This window comes from Ambystoma mexicanum, chromosome 14 (assembly GCF_040938575.1).
Source record: "Ambystoma mexicanum isolate Mex_15411 chromosome 14, UKY_AmexF1_1, whole genome shotgun sequence".
NCBI lineage: Eukaryota > Metazoa > Chordata > Amphibia > Caudata > Ambystomatidae > Ambystoma > Ambystoma mexicanum.
The window spans coordinates 582,853,228-582,877,353 of NC_090940.1; positions in this window are offsets into that span (position 1 = coordinate 582,853,228).

The window sequence follows — 24,126 nt, forward strand, 5'->3', positions numbered from 1 at the left end:
TATTACCCAAATTGACCTTTTACAATTGACCCTTTTGTCCTAATTGACCTTCTGCACAATTGCCATTTACCTTTATTTTACTTTTTATATATATATGTGTGCAGTGGATTTGGGATAATAAATAATATAGTGGGATTGGATAGGGAGTTACAGGGGTTTTAGGTTTGAGTGGTGGATTGTGGGGGGGGGGGTTTACCCCCGCATATATGTCTTAATTGACCTTCATTTCATGATCAATTGTGAAAAGGTCAATTTCTCCCATGATCAATTGTGAAAAGGTCAATTTGTGTACATCTGCGTGTATATCCTGCCTCCTCATATTGTTTGGTATACTTTAAATTGTCCCCACAATGTATTTGTCCCCAGAGTCTGATAGTAATAGCTTTTCTAAGTGTGTTAGGGGCCTTGTTGCTGCCTCCCTAATAGCTGAATTCAGCAACCAGTGTCTCAGTTGTGTGTAGCAGAATCTATCCCCCTCCTCCTGCAGAAAATCTGCTTTACACTGATTAAAGGATTTCACCGCTCCCCCTTCAACCATATCCCATAGCTTGAGACATCCACCATTCTCCCAATTGCTAAAACTAGCCCACCCCATTCCCGGAGTGAATTGAGGATTATGGAGTATAGGGGTAACTGGAGACACAAAGGTGGTGCATCCCGCTCTAACATCCAATTTGTCCCATGATTCCCCTCCAAGAGTTCCAATTATACTGCATAGAGATTGTGTCATTTGTCCCTCGTAGGTTTCCAAAGCACCTCCTCCTGGTGGCCTCCTGCTTCCGCCTCATCCATTTGTCTCCACACCTTTTGCTGGTCATCTTTTAACAAATCCCTAATTACCTTGATCTGTGCCGCTAAGTAATATGCCCGGATATCTGGTTCTCCCACCCCACCCCTATTTCTTGACATGGTCATTAGATGTCTGGTATCCATAGGTTTTTTATTGTTCCATATGAATTCCCCTATGTACCTTTGGACAGCTCAAAAGCAGGACATAAGCTTTTTTGTCGGTAGTGTCATGCAGTAATATAGGAGTTTCGGGAGTAAACCCATCTTTAGCACATTGATCCTTCCAATACATGAGATCATCAATAGGCCCCATTCTTGTAGCAGTCTCTGGATGTTCCCCAATAAGGGGAGTCTTTTGCTTCGGATAATGATTCGATATCTTTAGTGGTGTTGACCCTCAAGTATTTTATAGCCTTGCCTACCCAACTATATTGAGAGAGAATTTTAAGCTCCTGTTCCTTCTCAACCAATAATGTGAAGTTCAGAGCCTCAGATTTGTGAGTGTTTATTTTAAACCCTGGTACTGGCCGAACTTAGACAATTTGATATTTAAGGCACTAATAGATCTTTTCGGTTTGTTGAGTGTTAGAAGCATATCATCCGCAAATGCCTCTATTTAATGTGTCCATCCTACAAATGGTAGTCCTACAATTTCTGGCATTTCCCTCATTGTGGCCAAGAGCTGTTCCAAATGAGTCTCATATAGTAGTGGGTATAGAGGGCACCCTGTTTTGTTCCTCTAGATGCCTTAACTGGTCACAATAGTTGCCCATTAATCATCAATTGCAGCGTTGGATTAGAATAGTTTGAGTTTATCCTTGAGATTATATTAGCCCCAAACCCTATTTTCACCATAGTGGAAAACAAGAATTGACTATCCACTCTATCAAAAGCCCTTTCAGCATCTAAAGTGACCAAGAGAGCCTGAGTGTTCGTTCTATTAGCCTTTTCTATTAGGCATGCTATTCTTCTAGTATTGTCTCTCATTTGCTTACCCCGTATAAGGCTAGATTGGTCAGTACCAATGAGTTTTGGGAGAAGGTGGTTGGTCCTGGATGCAGTATTTTTGTATAGATCTTTGCATCTATATAAATTAGGGCAATAGGCCTATATGATGTGAAGCTTTCAGGATCTTTTCCTTGCTTCGGGAGCAAGACCACCTTCGTCCTCTTCCATCGTTGCTGTTATTTTCCCATCCTCCCCAAAATTGTTGAACATCTGGACGAGATGTGGATTTAACTGCTCCCTGAATTTCTTTTTAAAAATCAGCTGTAAATCAACTGGCCCTGGGGATTTGTTGGTCGGCAGGGATGCTATGGACCTACGGACCTCCTCCACTGTGATATATTGGTCTAAGTCCAACTTATGTTGCTCTCATAGCCGGTCAGATAGCACAGCAAGTAGAGCGCTCGCTTTGACATCTGTGCAGGGCCTCTTGATGCAGGTTTGAATACCGGCAGGGCTGAACACAGCATTTCATCTTTCCGAGGTCGATAAATGAGCATCACACTGTGGGTAATAATAAGCATCGCTCAGATGCCTGAGGGCTTGTAGTGCTATATGAAATGCTACATTAGTATTATTATTATTATTATTATTATTATTATTATTATTATTATAGTACTGGGAGATCGCATCTCTCAAAATATTCCTTTTGGTTCTGATCTAGGGGATAATCAGATTTATATAAATCTGTGTAATATTCGGAGAATTCCCGGTTATGTCGGCTAACTCTGTACTCGTCCCTCCGTGTTTTAATTTAATTCTTATTATGGTTTTTGTTTTCTCTTTTCTCCTTAATAACATGGTCAACAGGCTGTCCACCTTGATAGCCTTTACATAGTGTTTCTGTTTAAGATAAAGGAGTGCAGTTCTGCCGCCCTTGTTTGCAGAATTTCCAATTGTCCCTTTATGGCACTGAATTCTCTCTGGGTTTCTCTGATGTCTCTAACACTCATTTTGGACATGATCTGTTTCAATTTTACCTCCAAGTCTCTTTTGAAGAGCCTCTTCTCTTTATGTCTTCAGGTTTTCATAGCAATAATCTTCCCTATAATCATGGCCTTAAATGCACCCCACCTCGTATTTTGCTCCGTGTCCCCCAGTTTATTATCTTAGAAGAATTCCTCTCTGCCTATTCTCATTTCCTCCCTCAGTGTTTCATCTTTAAAAATATAGGTAGGATTTCTCCATTGCCACAGCCCGGAGTAGGTCTTCCCCTCTTCACTTTTAGTGTAATGGAAGCGTGGTCCGATTGCAACTTCACCCACTTCAATCTCTGCTACCGTACCAAGCATACTCCGGGATACCCACATATAATCTGTCCTATGGACACGAGAGAAGAATGTTTAACCTTTAGTTTCTCCCCTCTTTCCTCTCCAGGCGTCTACCGGTGAAAGCCTATCTATTTTATCCCACAATTCTCTCGTAGGTGGTGCCCTGCCCACAATGCTATCCCAAGCCAAATTAAAGTCCCCTGAGAGTATGATTTGTTCCTTAGCAAATCTTTCCAGTTTAGCCAGACTCTGCTAAATGAACATGTCTTGTACCTAGTTAGGCGCATAAATCGTAGCTATCATGTTAAGATCCCCCTTCCCCTATAGGACCACTGCCAGGTATCTCCCACTGTCATCTTTCTCCCACTTCGTAGCTGTAATGTTGATCTTGTTTCATAAGGCTATCAGAACCCCTTCTTTTTTCCTCCCCTCGTTAGATTGAAATATATGGTGATAACCCTGAAGTCTAATTGTGTCACATGCGTTTCCTGTAGCATTAAGAGGCATGTTTTTTCCCTTTGTAAGAATCTTTCTAGTTTCTTCCTTTTCAGAGGAGAGTTCAAACCATTGATAGTCAGCAAAATAATGCTTATGTTATTGGTTTTGGCCATCCTGGACTGTTTATAAACCTATATATACACCTTGGATTCTCGATTGGGACCCTCCCCCTTTCCCTCCACCCCTTACCTTTCTCCCCACTGACCCCTCCCTTTCTCTCCTCTCCCTACATCCTCCTCGCTGGGTAGACTCAATCGGCATGTAGCCCCTCCCAATTCACCCTCTCTGGGATTAAGCCCATCTCACAACCCAGCCCCACGAAATGCGGGCTCACCCAAGCCCATGTAACAATCCCAAATCCCACCATCCAAGCCCCTCCCAAACTGTACAATAACAATTGCCCTCCCGGGCTAACTTATCAAAACATTTTTGGGTCGAGTGTCCTCTTTCAGTTAGCCGCAGGGTCCTTCGGGATCCTCTTATAGTTGTTTTGCTTCACTGTTGCACATTCCCAAGTCTTCTTGGTCTCTTTTTCTTTTATCTTGGGCCCACTGGTTCCTGCCACTTTCTTTTCTAGCCCGATTATGCTTACCCCTCCATTGCAGTATGAGACGCGATGTTGCCAGCCCTCCCATTCAAATACCAGGCCGAAAGGGAATGTCCAACGATATGTAGTGTCTTTTTCATGAAGAAAACTCACAACCGAGCCCATTTTCCTCTTTTTAAGCAAGGTTATTTGGGGTAGGTCCTGGAAGAGTTGTAGCTCTGACCCGCTGTAGTTTAGCTGCTTCACTTTTCTTGCCACCACCAGGATCTCTTCCTTTTGACTGTATCTGTGTAGGACCACCAAGATGTCTCTTGGTCTAGCTCCCGGTTCCTTCCTCAAAGGGCCCACTCTATGCACTCTGTCCAGGTTTAGTTCGGCATCACTGTCTAGTTCTATTAGATCCACAAATATTTGCTGGATCGGCACTTTCCGGTCTTTGTGGTGGACATCTTCAGTCAGTCATTTTACACAAACGTTTGATCTCCTGGATCTATTTACGAGATCGTCTGCTTGCAGTTCCAGGTTGTGGGTAGCACACGCTAGGCGTTCCGCCAGTTCTTCCGTTTTCCGTGTATCATTTGTCAGTTCCTGAGGGCCATCTCGTTCATATCCACGCTTTCCTCTAGTTTGTTCAAGTCTCCCTTTATCTCGTGTAGCGCTGATGCCAGGTCCTCCTGGATCTTTTTGAGCTGTACTTGCACAGTCCCTGTGGTTTTATCCCCAAAGTCTTGGAAATATTGTCTTGGAATGTCTTGCATGGTCTTACCCGGAATCTCCTTGAAGCCCCACCTGCTCACATTTTCCTGGGCTGCCTTCTCCCTCCGACAGGTTTTTCATATCACTTCTCCATAACTTTTGAATGGTGCCTTCCTGGATTTTCTTAGCACCTTTTGCTGGAATCTGCAAGTCTTTTGCTATGTTAGTAGACATTTTTAGTGCCTAACCCTTTAGCATAAAAGAATTTCCTTCAGGCCTTCACGTGCTCTCGGTTTACTTCGCCTTTAGTTCTTTGCAGGACGTCTAGGGCCCTATGCCTCCGATCCGGGCCCACCGCCACCAAGTTGTTGAGTGTCTTCTAGGGTCGATCACACCTGCTAAATTCTCCTCTGATCTCTATTCTCCTGCTGGGTTGGCCGGAGTTTTCACCAATTTCCTTCTGGTGGAAAAGGGGAGGCTGACAATGCATTACACCTCCAATTGTGTGCACCCATTGCCCTCAATACAGCTGTTGTTCCTAGGGCACGTGATGACGGGGGGCTGTCCCTGTTTCTCATGTCACACCTTGGGTCTTATAAGTCCCCGCTGCCCAGCTGTCAATCTCCACAGCACTACCCCGCACTCCTCACCTGTGGGTTTCACCCTCTCTTTCTTTGTGGAAAGTTCCCACTTCCTCAAGGGTCCTCTCCATTCTCACCTCGTCATAGCTCTATCGTCTCTTTTGGTCCTCATCCTTTCCTTCTGCCTAGGAAGACCCTGCACCTCAGGAGGCCTTCCCCAATCTCGTTTTGTCTTCCACACAGCCTCTCCCTCTTCGGTGGGTCGAGTCTCTCACCTGCAGGGTTCCCAGGATAGCTATGCAGGTGTCAGCTGGGTCCTCGCCTGCCTGCCCACCACAGTAGGCCTGCTCTCTTTCTTGCCCACCCCAATTCTCAGTTTTACAGCCTCTACAAGGTTTTCTCTTCACCGTCCTTGTACTGCACACAACCTTTTCGAGTCTTTGCACTCGGGCAGGGTATTTTCAACAAAAACCCCTGGGTTTGGTGTCACAGGGCAGGAGAGCGTTGATTAGGGTGCACTCCTCTTGGCGGCCATTTAGGAATCTGCACTGCTTTTTTTGCAGTCTTGACTGTGTTTAAAACGTGTTTGTGGAGGGTTCATTTCTCTAACTGGTGGAAAAATGCCCAGCATGAGTAACTGTTTTGGAGGATATTGATTTTTGTTTTCACGTGTTTTAATGCTTTACCCGCCCATGTATTCTTGAAAGGTTCATCAAGAATCTGCAGGTCTACTACCCGAATCGCAAAGTTTCCTAATGTTTACTCAGTACTTATTCCATGAGTACATTTTGGAGCAAATTGGTGTTTTCATGAAATCCCACCTGTGTGGCTGAATAGGTTTGTGAAGGGTTTTCAAGAGTACCATCTGCCCAGATTAACATGTATATTTCCTGTGTGAGGTGTGCTATGACTGTGAGTCTGTTTTGGAGCATATTCATTTATGTGGCAATCTCATTTTCTCCACCTGGAAACCTAAATATTGCCCTGCTTTTTGTCCATTACCAGCATTCTTAGAATCCTTAACACACACAGAGAATATCCCAACTAGATTAAGACAAGAGCCTCATTTTGAGCATGGAACTCATTTGCACCATGACTACCTCCCATACCGGTACCGATTCTGACCTGGTTCAATGGGGACTTACCAGTCCATTCCGACCTAGGGGGGACCGGTAAATCCCCATTGAAAAATACATTCCCCATTCCAATTTCAGCCCCCATAGGGCTCAAAGGGAATGGGGAAGTAGCTAATAACGGTAGCGCAATTTGTGGTACCGTTATTAGCTCTAAAGTCCCTTAGTGGGTCCTGTCCTTAACACCTGGTCAGACCAGGCATTAAGGAAGGCACCCGCTAAGGGAACTCGGAATAGGGCGCAAAGGGATTACCGCCACCGGTGTCCTTACCGGTGCTGGTAATCCCTTTGCGCCCAACTCGTAATGAGGCCCAATGTATAGCTTTGGTCTTCATGTGGATGAAAAATTTCATTGAACAAAGGCATTGCAATTGTTAAGAATATACAGGTTAAGCAGGAGGAGTGGCAGTGGCAGATAGAGAAATGTGAATGCTAACTGCAGTGCAGCTTCTCTGATAACCCTCTTCACCACAGCCCTCCTGCCACCGCTGCACTCTAATCAGTCAAGGGGATTTTAAGGAAAACCTTTCCTGCTCTGAGTGTGCCTGGGTTTAGGTTTTGGAAAAGAACCAAATATGAATATTTTGTACAAGCAGATTGTGATGGGTCAGGGTCATGACCCTGTGAGTTGGGGGCAGGGACCCCGTCTGACCTTGGTTAGGTGGCTTACAAGGGTGCATGCTGGAGCCGGTCCTACTGCAGAGCTGCAGAGATGGAGCTGGGGGCCAGTTACTACCCACTTGAGTCTGAATGATATGTCACTGCCAGCACCCTTGTCACTTCCATAATGCTTGCCAGCCCCTTTTCTTGTCAGAGTTCTCTTTTGTCTTTTACCCATCTGAAAATCCCAGAATGCATCCGTGTGCAATCAAGAAAACCTGACGAGAGCCATGAAAGTGGAATTGAGACCGGAAATTGATTTCCCTGCCCCAAAGGGGTGAGAAACCCAATACCCGGACCCCAGAGGGAGCCAGGAGCATGGTGGGGGCAACACAAAATTAGCTGAGAGTGAGAAGGGGCTGCAGTGGAGCAGGGGATACACAGACATCCTTCACAAACCCATTTAGAAAACAAAACAGCAGAGCACACCAACACATGAAGAAATCCACGAGACAAAACGAGCAGCCTGAGAAAATGGCTGCCACCACACAAATGGAGTTTGGAAATGGGAGGGGCTTAAAGCCTTCACACATACTTAAAAGGGGAATCCAAAGCCCCAGAAGAATAACTTAGCCATAGATTGATCATGTGACCAATGGGACCAGGAAGGAGTTTTAGAAGAGGGAAGAAGGGTCTGCAAAAGCCCAACCAGCACAGAGGAGATTACAAGGTGTACAGCTGAGGTTAGGTGGAGCAGTGGTGGACCAGGGGGGCCTACAGACGGTGGATGGTGGAGCGGAGTGCTGAGGAGGCTGTGGCAGGAGAGAGAGAGAGAGAGAGAAAGAGAGAGAGAGGGGGAGAGAGAGAGAGAGAAAGAGAGAGAGAAAGAGGGAAAGAGAGAGAGAGAAGAGGTATGGTATTGTGTGTTGGAAATGTGGTACCATTTGAGTGTTGTGTGGGGAGGGGAGTGCTAACGGTTACTGGAAGAGAGGAAGAGAAAAAGAGAGGGAAATTGGATGACATTTCGGGTATTTAGAGAAGGGGTGCGAGTGAGTGTAAGTGATGGTGGGTGTGGATCAGGAGAGTGACGAGGACGTTAAAGGTGGTAGCAGGAATAATACTAGATGTGGTACAGAAATTAAGGAATGTATTGGGAAGAGACAGGTGGAGAAGGTCACAGGCCATCAAGGGAGAGGTGAGGACTGCTGGGTGCAGGTGTGGTGGAGGGAAGCAAGTGGTTGTCAGAAGAGAGGTGAGAGGAGAAGAGAAAGGGAGCAATTAGGAGAGAAGGACGAGATGTGAGTAAAGGAGAGGGGGTACAGGTTGAGAATGAGGAACACCACAGAGGAGAAGAGAGGAGACAGAGAAAGAGGGCAAGATGGAGATGGAGAGTGTGTGAAAGAGTGTTATCGGGCAAAACAAGTGAAGACTCCCCCATGGAACGGGTCTGCTGCCAAAAGTGAGAGTATCATTTATACATTCACTGAGGGACCTTAACAGAGAAGGTCACGGCCTTTGAGTTTTCCCTTCTAGGTACAGGTAGTAGGCATTGCAATGCTTCATGATATATTGGGGTCAATCTGGTGGTTAGCGATGTCTGGCTTAGGACAGAGGATGCCCAAGTTGAGGTCCAGAGAGCTGTAGGGACCCCTTAGTTTGAACCGCCCAGCGTTCCCAAACCATATTTTTAAATCTTAATAATGCACCTTAAGATCTATCATATTCGCCTGAGGATTTCTGAGGACTGAGGTCAAGGACAAGATCCTAAACTTCAGTGTCAGTGGTGACTGTGTGACATTAAATGCAAAAAAAAGATTATTTGTACAATGGCACAATATTATCAGTTGCTGGATTCCTGTATTGAATTATTGAGAGTATAAATACATAGGGCCTGATCACGACTTTGGCGGTAATGCCGGCGGTATTACTGCCAGCGGTATTAGCCCTACCGCCGAACTCCCCGGCGCTAATAGTGCCGGATCACAAGTTTGGTGGTAATGTAATTCCCCATTCCCCATTGAGCCCATTCGGGAATGCCCCATTCCCCATTGGGCTCAATGGGGAAAATATGTGCTCTTACGTAATAGCGTGAATTTTCGGTGGATTTCTCCCCAGCCAAAAGCTGGTGCAAAATACGCCGAAGTCCTGATTTGGCGAACCCTTAAATCCAGCAGTAATAGCGCGACCGCCGAATTTAAGGGTTACGCCAAAGTCGTGATGAGGCTCATAATGTCCCCTTGTGATCAATATCGTGGGTGCATTCATCTTGGCGGCCGTCACTGACATGGAGTCTTTGCTGTAAGTGTGCAGGTCTAGGGAATGCACTGTTTTGGGCAGGGGCATTTATTTTTCCTTCTATAGTACATTAGCTTTTTAAAAAGTTAGATTTTTCATACTGAGAAATGTGCCAGTAATGTAGGGCCACTTTTAAATATGGACTTGAAAATTATGATTTTAACACATTTAGAAATATATAGAGATGAACACCACCTCCATTTTATTGTTGAGGGTAAACCCAAGCGGTCCTCAGCCACTGACATTAATTGGAAAGGTTATTTCTACTTTCTGGGTTCTTAGCTTGGATTCATTTTGTTCACCCTGGATTTCACCCTACTTGGGGCACACATCATTTTTCATAGAGTTTTTTCTGCACCCTGTACTGGACTATGACTCCCACCACCCCTCACCATTGACTAGGCTGGCTAGCGCTCATGGGAGCTGTAGTCCAAAACATCAGAAGGGCCAAAGGTTGCAGAAATGTGCAGGAAACTTAGGTATTCTCATTAAATTCAAACTGCTAAGTCCACAGTAAAAAGAAAATACATTTTAAAATTCAACCTATTATCCTGTATTCTATCCCCTCATTGACTGATCATCTGTCCATGCTACATTTAAATATTAGAATCCCCAGTGAGGATTCCAAATAGAATGTAGAATGACTGCAGCCTTGGTTTCTGTTCAGATGGGCCAGGCTCCTGTGCTGTTGCCATTGATGTCCAGTCCACACAAGGGGTAAGTTTCTTAAATAGAGAATCGAATATGTTTCCTTTTGCCCCTAAACTATCTGTGTGGACTGTAAACAATGTCATCTATTTCCTGGTTACATATCGTTCTATTTGCAGCAGATTTGTAGATTTTGATTCAAGCTTGGAAGTCATTATCTTTGCTTGATAACTTAGGGTCTTCTTTATATTTTTTTACTGGTATTTCATTGCTGTTTATCGTTGGAAATGACACAGGGTTGCTGGATTGGGATAGAGGATGTCTTTTCTTCCAAGTTGTTTATTTAATGAAGCTGCAGTGTTTTTTTTTTGTTTTTTTTAAATATATTGAAATGTGATTCGTCTTTTGGAGCTGAAATATTTGTGGTTGTTGAAATACTTCTTTTTTCGCTCATCTTTTGGCAATGACTGGAGTTTGTTATTTTGTTTTAAATATAACATGTACTTGTTCTAACGTAATGAAACTAGGACATTATTTTGGAACAATGTTTTGGAGTTTGGTTGCAGAATGCTAAACATCCATGAATGGGTTACTAGTAGTATTTTTGTTTCGCCAAATGTTGAAACAATCATTGCCAAAGCAAATCGTTTAGGCTTTTCCAGTCGTTCACTGCATTTTACATTTATATGATTTTGTGTTGACCCCATAAAGAATGGGTCCATTTCAAAGAACATGCAAGGTTCCCTCTCACACTTCATGGTTTTGAAATCATGTTATCATGCTCCATATAGAAGGTATAAAGTGCCTGGCCTGTTCCACAGGAAGGAAAGCCTCAAATCAAGTTAAGATAATATGGTCACCACCGCAGCTGGGTAAAACCCCAACTTCTCTGCGGCGGATGTAAGTCATTACTTTTCCAGCATTAATTTCGCCATCACTTACTTTGTCACATTTACTTTGCCCGACATTTACCTGTCTGCGTTGACTTTACAAGAAATTGATTTTGTCATCGCAGGGGGATGACCCCCTCCAGTACCCCTTTTTTTCGACCTCATTTTCCCCTTGGTTGTCCTTTTGACCTCAAACCTAATCTTACGCTATCCGTAACCACATCCATTACCATCTTCACAATATGAAGATGCAGACAAAGTAAAGGCATGAGCAAGTAAAGGCATGCCAAAGTAAAGGCCTGGAGAAGTGAATGGATGACAAAGTAAGTGTATGTGGCAAAGGGGGAATGCCCTCCAGTGGTCGGTTCGGTAAATGCTAACCAGTAACAAGCAAGAGGTTCTTCACTAGTTCTATTTGAACACTTTGCAGACGTCAACATGTCAAGATGTCCAAGGAAACATGTAAAATTCCAGTCAAACCGCACATATCCAGACTCACTGCTTGATGTCGGCATTGTATGTGTGCCTCCGGAGAGCAATTGTGAGCTGCTCAAGCTGGCTAATCAATGAGTAGAGCTATGCTAGATGGATGGAGCTAACCAGGCCAGATTGAGAAATGTTTAGTTCTGGCTGTAAAGTAATGCTTTGGTGCCACCTATAAGCCGAAACAAATGCATTGGAGTACAGCCAATGGGCATGCTAATTCTGAAGGCCATTTCCTCCCAATTCCTGCCTCTCCCCATCCAAAAGACACCCTCGTTGGATCTCTTTTGAGTTAAATGTATCAAGCAATAAAATCAAACTTGCACTCGAAGTGGCTGCCATGGTTTTTTCAAAGCAGTTTTCTGAGAGCTAATGGTTTAATTGGTGTTGAAAATGCGCAAGCTAATATTATATTAAACTCTGAACAACCACAGGCTTACCCATCGGAGGAAAGGGTGCATGCAATTCTAGGACAGATCGCCAAATACATCATAGGAGAGAAGATAGCAGTATGAAAAGTAATGACACTGTTAGTTATTCATTGTCACACATGAACAGCTGAACAGGCATACACTGCAGCAGTGGCTCTCAAGTCTGTGGTCTCAGACGGAAGGCGATTGGGACGATCAAGTGGTTATAAAAAAGACAGTGCAAAAATCTCTGCAATGGTGGACAAGGGAAAACAGTTAAAAGGAAACCATTCAGGCAAACTCCAATCCAGATGGCACTGACCACATATGCCTTACTGCTAGGGTGGGGAGCACACTGCCAAGAACTATCAGCCCAAGTGGCATGGTCATGAAAGGAAGGGGAGTACCACATTAACATACTGGAACTCCTAGCCATCACAATGACATTACTATCTTTTCAAACAAGGTTAATCAACAACCTTGTGTTAGTCAACACAAACAACACCACTGTAATGTCATGCATACACAAGCAATGGGGAAGACACTGCATAGTTCTGTATAAGCGCAAATTGTGCTTGTGGAGAACAACTGCCTAGCAGTCAACCTAAGCAGGGTGTTAACAAAATCACAAGTGGGAGTTAAACACATACACACTCAGAAAAATCTTCAGACAATGGGGCCACCCCACAGTGGACCTTTTCGCAAGGGGACAAAACACGCATTTCACGACCTTCGCATCCAGGGACCCAGAGAAAGGGTCACCTGGGAATGCACTATTAGTGAACTGGTGAGGGATATTTGCAGATGCCTTTCCCCAGGCTCCACTGCTAAGTAGGTTAGTGCACAAACTGCTACACAAGCAACTCACCATGATTCTAATCACGCCAACGTTGGTGCAACAAATATAGTACCCACATAACCTGATGATGGCCCTCTGGCCTCCAATAAAGGTTCAAAGCAACACAGGTTCAAAGACAACTAACACACCAGGAGACTCTGAACTTAGCAGCTTGACTCCTGAAGTCATAGTGTTTGGACACTTCCATCACCCAAGCAGATGCATGGATAGTCTAGGAGATGCAAGAAGATCCAAACAAAGACAGAGCTACTCCAATAAATGAGGAGATGCAAGAAGATCCAAACAAAGGCAGAGCTACTCCAATAAATGAGGAGATGCAAGAAGATCCAAACAAAGACAGAGCTACTCCAATAAATGAGGAGATGCAAGAAGATCCAAACAAAGGCAGAGCTACTCCAATAAATGAGGAGATGCAAGAAGATCCAAACAAAGGCAGAGCTACTCCAATAAATGAGGAGATGCAAGAAGATCCAAACAAAGACAGAGCTACTCCAATAAATGAGGAGATGCAAGAAAATCCAAACAAAGGCAGAGCTACTCCAATAAATGAGGAGATGCAAGAAGATCCAAACAAAGGCAGAGCTACTCCAATAAATGAGGAGATGCAAGAAGATCCAAACAAAGGCAGAGCTACTCCAATAAATGAGGAGATGCAAGAAAATCCAAACAAAGGCAGAGCTACTCCAATAAATGAGGAGATGCAAGAAGATCCAAACAAAGGCAGAGCTACTCCAATAAATGAGGAGATGCAAGAAGATCCAAACAAAGGCAGAGCTACTCCAATAAATGAGGAGATGCAAGAAGATCCAGACAAAGGCAGAGCTACTCCAAAAAATGAGGAGATGCAAGAAGATCCAAACAAAGGCAGAGCTACTCCAATAAATGAGGAGATGCAAGAAGATCCAAACAAAGGCAGAGCTACTCCAATAAATGAGGAGATGCAAGAAGATCCAAACAAAGGCAGAGCTACTCCAATAAATGAGGAGATGCAAGAAGATCCAGACAAAGGCAGAGCTACTCCAAAAAATGAGGAGATGCAAGAAGATCCAAACAAAGGCAGAGCTACTCCAATAAATGAGGAGATGCAAGAAGATCCAAACAAAGACAGAGCTACTCCAATAAATGAGGAGATGCAAGAAGATCCAAACAAAGGCAGAGCTACTCCAATAAATGAGGAGATGCAAGAAGATCCAAACAAAGGCAGAGCTACTCCAATAAATGAGGAGATGCAAGAAGATCCAAACAAAGGCAGAGCTACTCCAATAAATGAGGAGATGCAAGAAGATCCAAACAAAGGCAGAGCTACTCCAATAAATGAGGAGATGCAAGAAGATCCAAACAAAGGCAGAGCTACTCCAATAAATGGAAGTGTTTTGTCATTTGGTGCAAAACCAAGCAAATTGACCCAATCAACGTCACACCATCAGATATACTAATATATCTATTGCATTTGCTATGTTCGGGCTTGGAGTACAACTCCATCAAGGTACAACTCGCAGCACTACCAGCAACTTCAACCTCAAAACAAAAAACATCCTGTTGGAAAGTGCCAGTAGTTAAATCCTGCATGGAGGGGGTTAAATGCAGGCACCAGTGTGGGACCTAAAGACAATATTTTACAGACTCATGGGACCACCTTTTGAACGCATGCACGAGGCTTCATAAAGAGATCTATCAAATAACATGGCTTCTCTAAGAGCAATAACATGTATTAGAAGAGTAAGTGAGCTCTAAGCATTATCCGTCACAGAACCATTCGTAATCATAGACAAGCACAAAGAAGTTCTAAGAACACATCCACGGTTTTGACCCAAAATATATATCACATGTCCACATAAATCAATCCATTTAACTTCCTTGTTTTTCTGCAATACACAGAATAGGGGAGAAAAAAGCATTACACACCCTAGATGTGCAGAGGGCAGTAATGTTCTATCTTGACAAAACAAAAGAGGAAGACATGCCCGTTCTTTATCTCTTTTGCAATAGGCAGAGAGGGGGGTCCCGTTGTTATGGTCACCATCTCAAAATGGGTTATAAAATGTATCCAGCTTTCCTTCACGCTGTCTCATAAAACACTTCCATTTACACCCAGAACTCCCAGCACAAGACCAACCTTGTTTCAAGGAATGTGTCAAACTACTACACGGAGCTAAACACCTTCTTTTAAACAACACTGTTGTGTAGACACACATGCAAGATCCAATTCACTCTTAGGCCAGGCAATTCTAAAACATTTATGTTCTGGTGTTCCTACTTCTCACCCTCCACCTGCTTCAGGTACTGCTTGCTAATCTATGCACAGCATGTAAATCTAAGCAGATTCACAACATTCGGAAAACAAAAACTATGTATCCAGTAATCATCTTTCTGTAGCTTGTATCTGCTTAGTCACATGTACCCACTCTACCTCCCCACAAAAAAGAAGCAGAACAATGGGTGCAGAAAATATTCCTCAGCTGCAGTGCAAATAACATATGTTGGGGGGACAAGAAGTGTGGGGACATCGAAGTGTGAGGGATTGTGGGGTCCAAATGCTTGTGTGCTTGTGGGATGGGGATGGTGTTGCAAGGGCACCGCTGTCGAAATGGCTGTGATGCTCTAAGCCAACCACTGAATGGTGGACTATTTATGGCATGTGACGCTAGACAGATACATGCTATAGAAAGGCGATTAATGGGTAAGTAAAATGTGTCTTACCTTAAATCCATCTTTCCCTTCCATTTCTAAGCCTTTGAAAATAGACCATTGTGTGCTTTCAGCTGGATTAGTGTTTTTTTTTTCCCTCGGTTTGTCTTGGCTCTTACAACATTAGCGTTCATTTTCGAAAGGAGCCATGTTACACTAAACCCCCCAATCCCCCACACACAATCCCTTTAAGATATCCAGGCATCCAATAGGCCCAGGAAGTCAACAGCGCCCCCCGCCCCCAGTCCTGTGACGCAGTAGCGGGAAAGACAGAGTACTGCCTTGTGTGTGGAAACGTGTGTTGCTGTATCTGTGTCATGCTTAAGGTATTTTTTTTTAATAGGATTTCACCTTAAATCCTATGTTCCCTCCCTTTTTCAAGCCTTTGAAAACGCCCATTCTGTCCTGCTTGTGATATTTGTGATTAGTTTTTACCATAAACCCGGTTTTCCCTCCCTTTTCTAAACCTTGAAAAAGCCCATTGCATTCTGGTTGAGGTATATGCGATTAGTTTTAACTTAAATCTGATTTCCCTCCCTTTTCTAAGGCTTTGGAAAAGCCCATTCGGTTCTGCTTGAGGTATTTGTGATCAGTTTTACCTTAAATATGATGTGCCTTCCCTTTTCTAAGACGTTTTAAAAACCTATGTGTTCCTTCAGCTAGATTGGTGTTTTTTTTCCCTCTGTCTTGGCTCTTGCAACAACAGAGTTCACTTTTCAAGGAGCCATTTTACAGTCCCCTCCCCACAATCCCTTTCAGGAATCTAGGCATCCAATAGGCCCAGGATTACCGAGAAATGATCGAATCTGAAATCTCAGAAGGAGAAAAAAACAAACGTTATTTTTTCAAAAATAACTTTCGGTTTTATCTCCCGCTGACATTTCAGATCACTCTCTCGCCCTGACCCACTTACTTTCCGTCTGGTAGCCGCAATCCCCCTGCAAAGCCGGTTCCCGTAATGCACATGGAAGGGAACCAGCACTGCAGGGTCATGCCCTTTATGTCAATAAAGGGCAGTGGGGGCCCCCCCCGCGCATCCTCTGCTCCCCTTGATTTACATTTTTTTTTCCATTTGTTTCTTTTTCCAATACCATATTTGGCATTTTCTCCAGTTCGATTTTCTTATGTACATTTGTACGGATTCCATAGGCCCAGGGAGTCATCCCAGTCCTATTTCTACAGTTAATCTAGGACAGACAGTGAAGGGCAGTGGATAAGGAGAATAGCCTGTTTGCGTGTTCACGTAGTGCCCAGCCCTGCACTGCAGCCCCCCACCGGCCTTGGGAATCAATGAAAAGAAGGTAAGGGATGACGTAGTATAATCAGTTTGTTTCTTGCCACTTTCTATCTTCACCAGAGAGATTTGCCCCCTGTTAGACTTTTGTTACTGTTAATGTTGGCACTGAGTTCCTCTGTGACTTTGATCTCTCCCACTGTGTGGCTCTGTCATTTTGAACTTTGTTGCTGAAAGTTTCTTTCACTTTAAATATCGCTGCTGAAAGGTTTTTTTCTTGAACGCTGCCACGCTGAGACTTCCTTTTCTTTGATTTTTGCCACTGTGAGATTTTGTCACTTTAAACTTAACTGCTGTGAGTTTTTAATGTTTGATCTCTCCCACTGTGTGGCTCTGTCATTTTGACTGTTGCTGAAAGTTTCTTTCACTTTAAATATCGCTGCTGAAAGGTTTTTTTCTTGAACGCTGCCACGCTGAGACTTCCTTTTCTTCGATTTTTGCCACTGTGAGATTTTGTCACTTTAAACTTAACTGCTGTGAGTTTTTAATGTTTAATCTTGCCACGGCGGAACTTTCTTAAATTTGATTTTGACACTGAGAGACTCACTCACTTTGAACTTAGCGACTGTAATGCTTTAACTTTGCATTTTACCACTGTGGGACTTCATTAACTTTGCATTTTGCCACTGTGAGATTCTGTAATTTTGAACGTTGCTGCAGTGAGTTTTTAACTTTGAATTTTGCCACTGTGTGCCTCTCTCACTTTTAACTTAGCTGATGTGAGTTTTTACATTTGAATTCAACTGCTGCTAGATCCTGTCACTTCCAACTCAGCTGCTGTAAGCTTCCTAACTCTGAATTTTCCCCCTTAGTCACTCTGTCTCTTTGATATCTCCCACTTGACATTTTGGCACTGTGAGACTCTGCCATTTTGAACGCAGATGCTGTGAACATGAACTTTGAATTTTGGGGGGCGTGGCTACAGGGCCATGTAGGAGGATGTGTACCCGGAGGAGCTCCTGCTGATCCTGCACTGATCCGACGCAAAAGTGCATAAAAAATTGCCCGAAACATAACAAAACGCCAGTGCATACGTAAGAAGCAGCAAGGCTGGCCCGCAGCGCGTTTGCACTCCGCTAAACAATTTAATCCGAAAGACTGGTGCCCTGGAAGATTTGGCCGGCTCGCCAAGTGAGGACCCCAGATGGTGACCGGCCATGAACAAAGAAGCCGGGCAAGATAGCACACAGCTTGCGGCCTCGGAGCATACACAGGTGCTGTAAGTGGACTGCGAGCGGTGGAAAGGTGGCGCACAAAAACCGGTGGGCGGCGCATGTGGGGGTGAGGATGGCCTAAGCTGCGAACTAGGAGCAGCACACAGCCAGGACTGTAACCCAGCACCAACAGCGGCGCAGGCGATCTGGCCGCCTGCATCCGAACTCCGCTCCTGCGGTTTTGCGGGGGCCACTTGCCAGCACACAGATCAGTGCCGAGGCGTGGGGACCCTGCGCGGCTCCGACTACCCTCATGGGTGGGATCAGACACTGCGCTCAGAGGATCCGAAGCACCGGGCCCCTGGGGGGGGGCAGGAAAATATATTTAAAAAGAATAATAATAATAATAATAATAATAATAATAATACTCTATAAAAACAAAAACGAAAGCGGGGCGACATATAGACCCCCAGCGCATCAGACCTCACGCACAGGCCAATGAGATGGATACGCATGAACTCTGGCAGTAGCCGCAGAACGGAAGAAACAACAAGCGGAGACGCTAGTGCTGACAAAAAATGGATGCGAATGAACGTGTAACGCCTGCAGTAAACAAGATAGCAGGCGTTTGCTAGCCCGGAGCCACGCTCCACACAAAGGAACTAAGGCACCCAAAACACTGTAGAGGGGCACAGGAAAGTGGAACACAACTGGGCAAACACAACAGCCACGTTGCCTGGATAAAGGCATTAACCGCAACACGCCAACACACAACCACTGAGGCGTTTAAGACTGCCCAGGGGCCCTGGGAACAATGGCACATAGTGCCTCCCCTCAGATATAAGCGAGGGCGATTGTGGCGCACTGGGGAACAGCAAGTGAAACCCCACTGCCTGGCATTGGCGAGAGCCTGAAGAACAAACTAGGCCCAGGTGTGCTGCATCTGGAGAGGGGCTGGCATACTGCATCTTTTCTGTAACTACCTTTCCAAACATGCGCCCTGATGCCCGTGGGCATGGTGCGCAATACAAATAAACAAAATACAAATACAAATACAAATCCTGCCTGCCCCAGGGTGGAGCCCGTGCGGGGCCGGTGCGCGGAGTGGAAAAGGGAGGTGAGAGGTGGCAAGAGGAAACAGCGCGCAACTGGGAACCGCACCCCGCCCAGTAGAATACTGGGACCGTCTGCGACCACAACCTGCAAAGCGAGGATCAGCGAGGCCCAGATCAAGGAGCAGAAGTGTGCAGCCTCGTAGCGATCCCAAGAGAGGCTTGGAGGAACCCAAGGTTCTACAGGGCCCTGCTGCCAATCCCAAATGGGCCCTGAAGAGGACCAGAGGCAGTGTGCGACATGCATGGACAATGAGACAAGGCTAAGGGGTCAACAGCATACCACAATCATACCACACACATGCAGCACAAGTGCACATAACTAACAAGCACTACCGAGCGCACACAAAACCTGCCATAAGACACATATGTGCTGATAAACAAAGTGAGGGTGTGGCAAGTGAGATCGCCATATGGAGTGCCACCAACATAAAGGGCCCAAGCAGGACAATAGATGACCATGAGTAGCACTGCTGGGCCCAACACAGTGCCGGAGAAGGACCGCGGCCCCTGGGAGAGCAGACAGTGACACGACCCAACAAGGGCAGGAATGTGAAGCCAACAGAAGCAACAGCGGAAAGGTACATGGAAGGACACAACCCATCCGAGAAACAATGCAACATCACATGCGGACTTTGATAACAGCATCCCCCATACACCACAGCTGTTCATAAATCATCTCAAAGAGCCGGAGACCATACCCCAGAGAGCCCAAACGGAAATAAATGACAACATTGAGATGGCAAGCAAGCAGACCAAGATGAAAGCGAAAAAAACCACTATGCAGGAATATGCAAGAACACCGCAATCGATGGAAGGGGCAAGGAGTAAGGCGAAGACCCCCGTCACGGACACCGTCATGGCAAGCAAAGACCAGCAGATCCTGGAAGCAATTGCAGACCTGAAACTAAAATGGGAAACTAAACTAGAATCAGTGATGGTCGAACTCAAGGCTGCATTGGAACTCAGAGTGGGCACAGTCCAGGAGGAAGTCAATCTCCTCAGACGAGATATCAGAGCGTTAGCAGAACGCACGGGCGAATTGGAGAAAGAAGTGACCCCAAACACAGCCACATGTGCGTCACATACATCGAAGATCCACATCCTGGAACAATGCGTGAGCAACCTGGAATATAGAGCAGAAGAGGTGGAGGGACGCACCCGGAGAAACAACATACATATTGTGGGACTACCGGAAGGAGCAGAGGGACCAAACCCGACGGAATATGTAGAGACAATGCTGTTGCAAAAAATCAGTGGAGGGGGGCTCACCCAGGGGTTCGCGGTGGAAAGAGCGCACAGAGCCCTAACAAGGAGGCCACAGCCGGGAAACCCCCCAAGACCAATAATACATTCTTGGTGCAGAGACGACGAATGAACTATGGGTCAGTGAAAAAAAGACTGCGGGAGGCGGGCTATAAATATATGCTAATGTACCCGGCAAAACTGAAGGTATACCACAAAAATAGAACACTGTTCTTTGACACCCCGGAGGACGCGTCAGAGTGGTTGGACACCCAGAACTGCCCATCGGCAACAGACAACCAGAAGGAAGACGGAGCAGATAAGTAAAAACAAGAGTGACGGCAGCAACCACGGTGCTGTAGTATTATACACTGGGACTAGAATATAAGATAGGGCGCAGCCAGATGAGATAAATACAAGATGGGCAGCATAAATAAAATTATCCAAGCACGGAAAAATAGCACGAATTGCAGGAGACCTGAGGGACTCGCTCTCGTACCCCCACAGATAGATTAGTTAGGTTACCTATAGATTGGTAATACCCTGCTGGATTCCAGATATCGGTGAACCGAGAAAGAACCAAATGTGGGGGAGCCTGAGATCCAGGATTGGAGCTGGGCAACAGTTTGGGACGGGAAGGGAGGGAGGAGGGGAGGGAATGTGTGCAGTGAATGTAGTTGGGGAGAAATGGGGGTGGGGGGATAGTAGGGAAGTTTATGTTGAAATTGGTGGGGAGATTTGGGGGTGGGTGGTTAGTTGGGGAGTTTATGTTGAAATTGGACACAGAATGAGCTTGCACTCAGGTCAGGCTAAATTGAAGCAGATGACGTGGAGGGTGGGAGAAGAGATGAGATATGGAGGGCAATGGGAGACCTTAGAATAGTAACCTGGAACCTCAGAGATCTCAACAGTTATCTAAAGAGAAACAAGGTAATGATGTATCTGAGAGGACAGAAAGTGGATATAGCCCTCTTGCAAGAAACCCACCTCACCAAAGAGAAACTAGAAGTGATTAAGGGCAAGTGAAAATGGACCACCATGGGGGCAACATACTCAGCCTTTGCCAGAGGGGTGATCATCTGGGTGGCTCCACACGTGCCCTTCCAGGTGCTTCAGGCCACGGTGGAGCCAGATGGGAGAATGGTAGTGTTACGGGGGTTGCTAGAGAACAGGGAACTGTGTATCATGAATACGTACACCCCCAACCAAGACACAGTGGCCTACTTCAAGGCATTATATCATAAAATCAGCCCCCATATGGGAGGTGGGGTTATATGGGGTGGGGATTTCAATTGCACACTGAACCCTAAAATGGATAGGTCGGACACTAAGGCCCTCATTCCAACCCAGGCGTTAAGGGTTTAATGGCGCTGTCTGCTTTTAGCAGGCGTTAAGAACCAAGGCGCTAAGCATCCTTGGCGCTAATTATGGCACCGTAATTTACGGTGCCGTAATTAGTGCCTTCCCCACTCCCATTATGCCCTATGGGGCAAAAATGGGAATGGGGAAGGGTAAATGGGGATTGGGGATTTACCGCCACACTCACCTTGGAATAGGGCGGTAAATCCGCCATCCACCATGGTGTAAACGGACTTTACACCATGGTGGTAAAGTAGGGAACTTACCACCTGGGTTGGAATGAGGGCCTAAATTAGATAAAACCACCCCTGCAGCGAAAACCTTACAGAACCTGCAGAGAGACTTTGGCTTGGAAGACATATGGAGGCAGAAACACCCGAACGATAGGCACTACTCGCACTACTCCGCCCCACACAATCTGCACACAAGGCTGGACTACATGTACGCCACTCCGGAACTAATTGGGGAAAATGACAGGCTCAGAATATAAGGCACGAATCTTATCCGACTATTCCCCTCTGGTCCTGGGATGGCGACACCAGCCCCCCAGAGCCAGAATCCCAACATGGAGGCTTAGGGCCAAAGCATTAAAAGACACTGCATTCTGAGAGGACCTAAGAGAGGAGATAATTGGGTATTTCAAAAATAACACAGGCAGTGTGGAGTCGAATGGAACCCTGTGGGAGGCCTTTAAGGTGGTAATTAGGGGGCGGCATATCTAAATCTAGAGGGCCTAACAAAGTGCAAACATATGACTCAGAGAATCTGCCATTGCGAGACTGCACCATAACAAGCTTCTAGCACTACAAGGCCTCTGCCACAAGACAACCACACCAACCAACAACCCCATGGGATAAGGGGAAAAGCTTGCCCATGGTATATTATGCCTCCAGGGTACTTCTGCCATGAGGTTAGTTTTTTCCCCTTGAATAGGTCTTTGCCCTTGTCTAGGTCTTGCCCGCTGGATAGGTCTTTCCCTTGGGATAGGTCTAGCTGGTGGGATGAATTTGACCCCTGGGATATGCCACCCTTTAATATAATCCTACACATTACGCCCTCCGCTATATGCTGGAATAGTACAAAAAAACACAGCTCACACATATATTGCCACTGAAAAATCAGCAAACAAGGAACATTGACCAAGGACAAGCAGCCACCATCACAACATCTGTGCGACTGGACATCAAGGAAGAAAAAGAGAAAAAACCCTGTTGACAACCACATAATCCACCAAGAAAAGATCAGAACAAGCATCTTAACCAGAAAAGCAGACCCTGAATCAGACAAAAATATGTCCTCTAACTAAGAAGCCCTCACTGCAAAAATGTATGGTACCAGGAAAGACTGACGCACACAAAGTATCCAAAATAGAACAAACCAAATAGAAGAAGACCATCCATCTCAAACCACGACATCTGAGAGCCAACCAACACCAATAAACAACACGCCTACTGCCCACTGGAAGAGAAACCATTTTCTGGGATAAGACCAAACTCACTCTACTTATCGTGCTAGCTTCATCTGACTTCACACTCTCACAACCAATTGCCCATAAACACCTGAAACACATATGGAGGAACACTGGAAATACAAGGGACATACATGAAATGTATAGAGTCACAACCAAATAAAATGAATTCAACACACCATTCATCGTAACAATTGGCAAGACATATGGAATCATTAACATGAGCCGGCAGACGACCCCGAAGAAAATATGCACCCAAAATGCAACCTTCTAAATCTATTCATCCTAGAAACAGAAGCAACAAAACCGTATGCAGAATTTAAAGGGAAAACAAATCGATACCAACTCAAATTACTAATGCCACCTTCAAAAGACAAACAAAACCCAGAAAACGAAAGGATAAACTGAAACCTAGTCAATGCTAGATCAATGTCAACTCTGTGATAAATCGCCATCTGGCAAGGGTGTGAAAACCCATTTTCTTTTGATATTTTTATTGAATAATACAATAATGTGAGTAATATCATCTCACAAAGGAAATTCTGCTAATCAGGTTCCCCTTTCATACGCTGTGTGCTATAAGGATAATGTGTACTGTGTCCTGCTGCATCAGTATCCTGATTGACAGCACCTGCTATACCAGTGGCACAGAGCAGATTCAGTGACCACATGTCCCCCTCTTGACAGCTGCAATGATACCTAAGTCTCTGCAGTGCAGGGGCTGTATTTAAAATATGCACCTTATTCCAAAGACTGCACAACCCTGATGATATTGTCCTGGTGGCACATAAAACTGTAAATATAAGCCATATCCGAGTTAGGGTATGGTTTCCAGCATCTTTCAAAGTTATCTCAGCCTCCTTAAATTGATTTTGCATGTGTGTTAGCCCTTTGGGCCCATGTCAGCTGTGGAAAGATTATGCGTATGTGCTGCAGACAAGGCCCACCCATGTCCACTGACAGAACTAACCTTGGTGGTTTGTTTCCCTTTGTTGCTTTATAAGGGCAGATAATACCCTTATCCCCAGGACAGCCGCTCCACAGGAAGCTGTCCTGGGTGCGGAAACCAAGAGGCACACCTATTCACAGAGAGATGGGCCT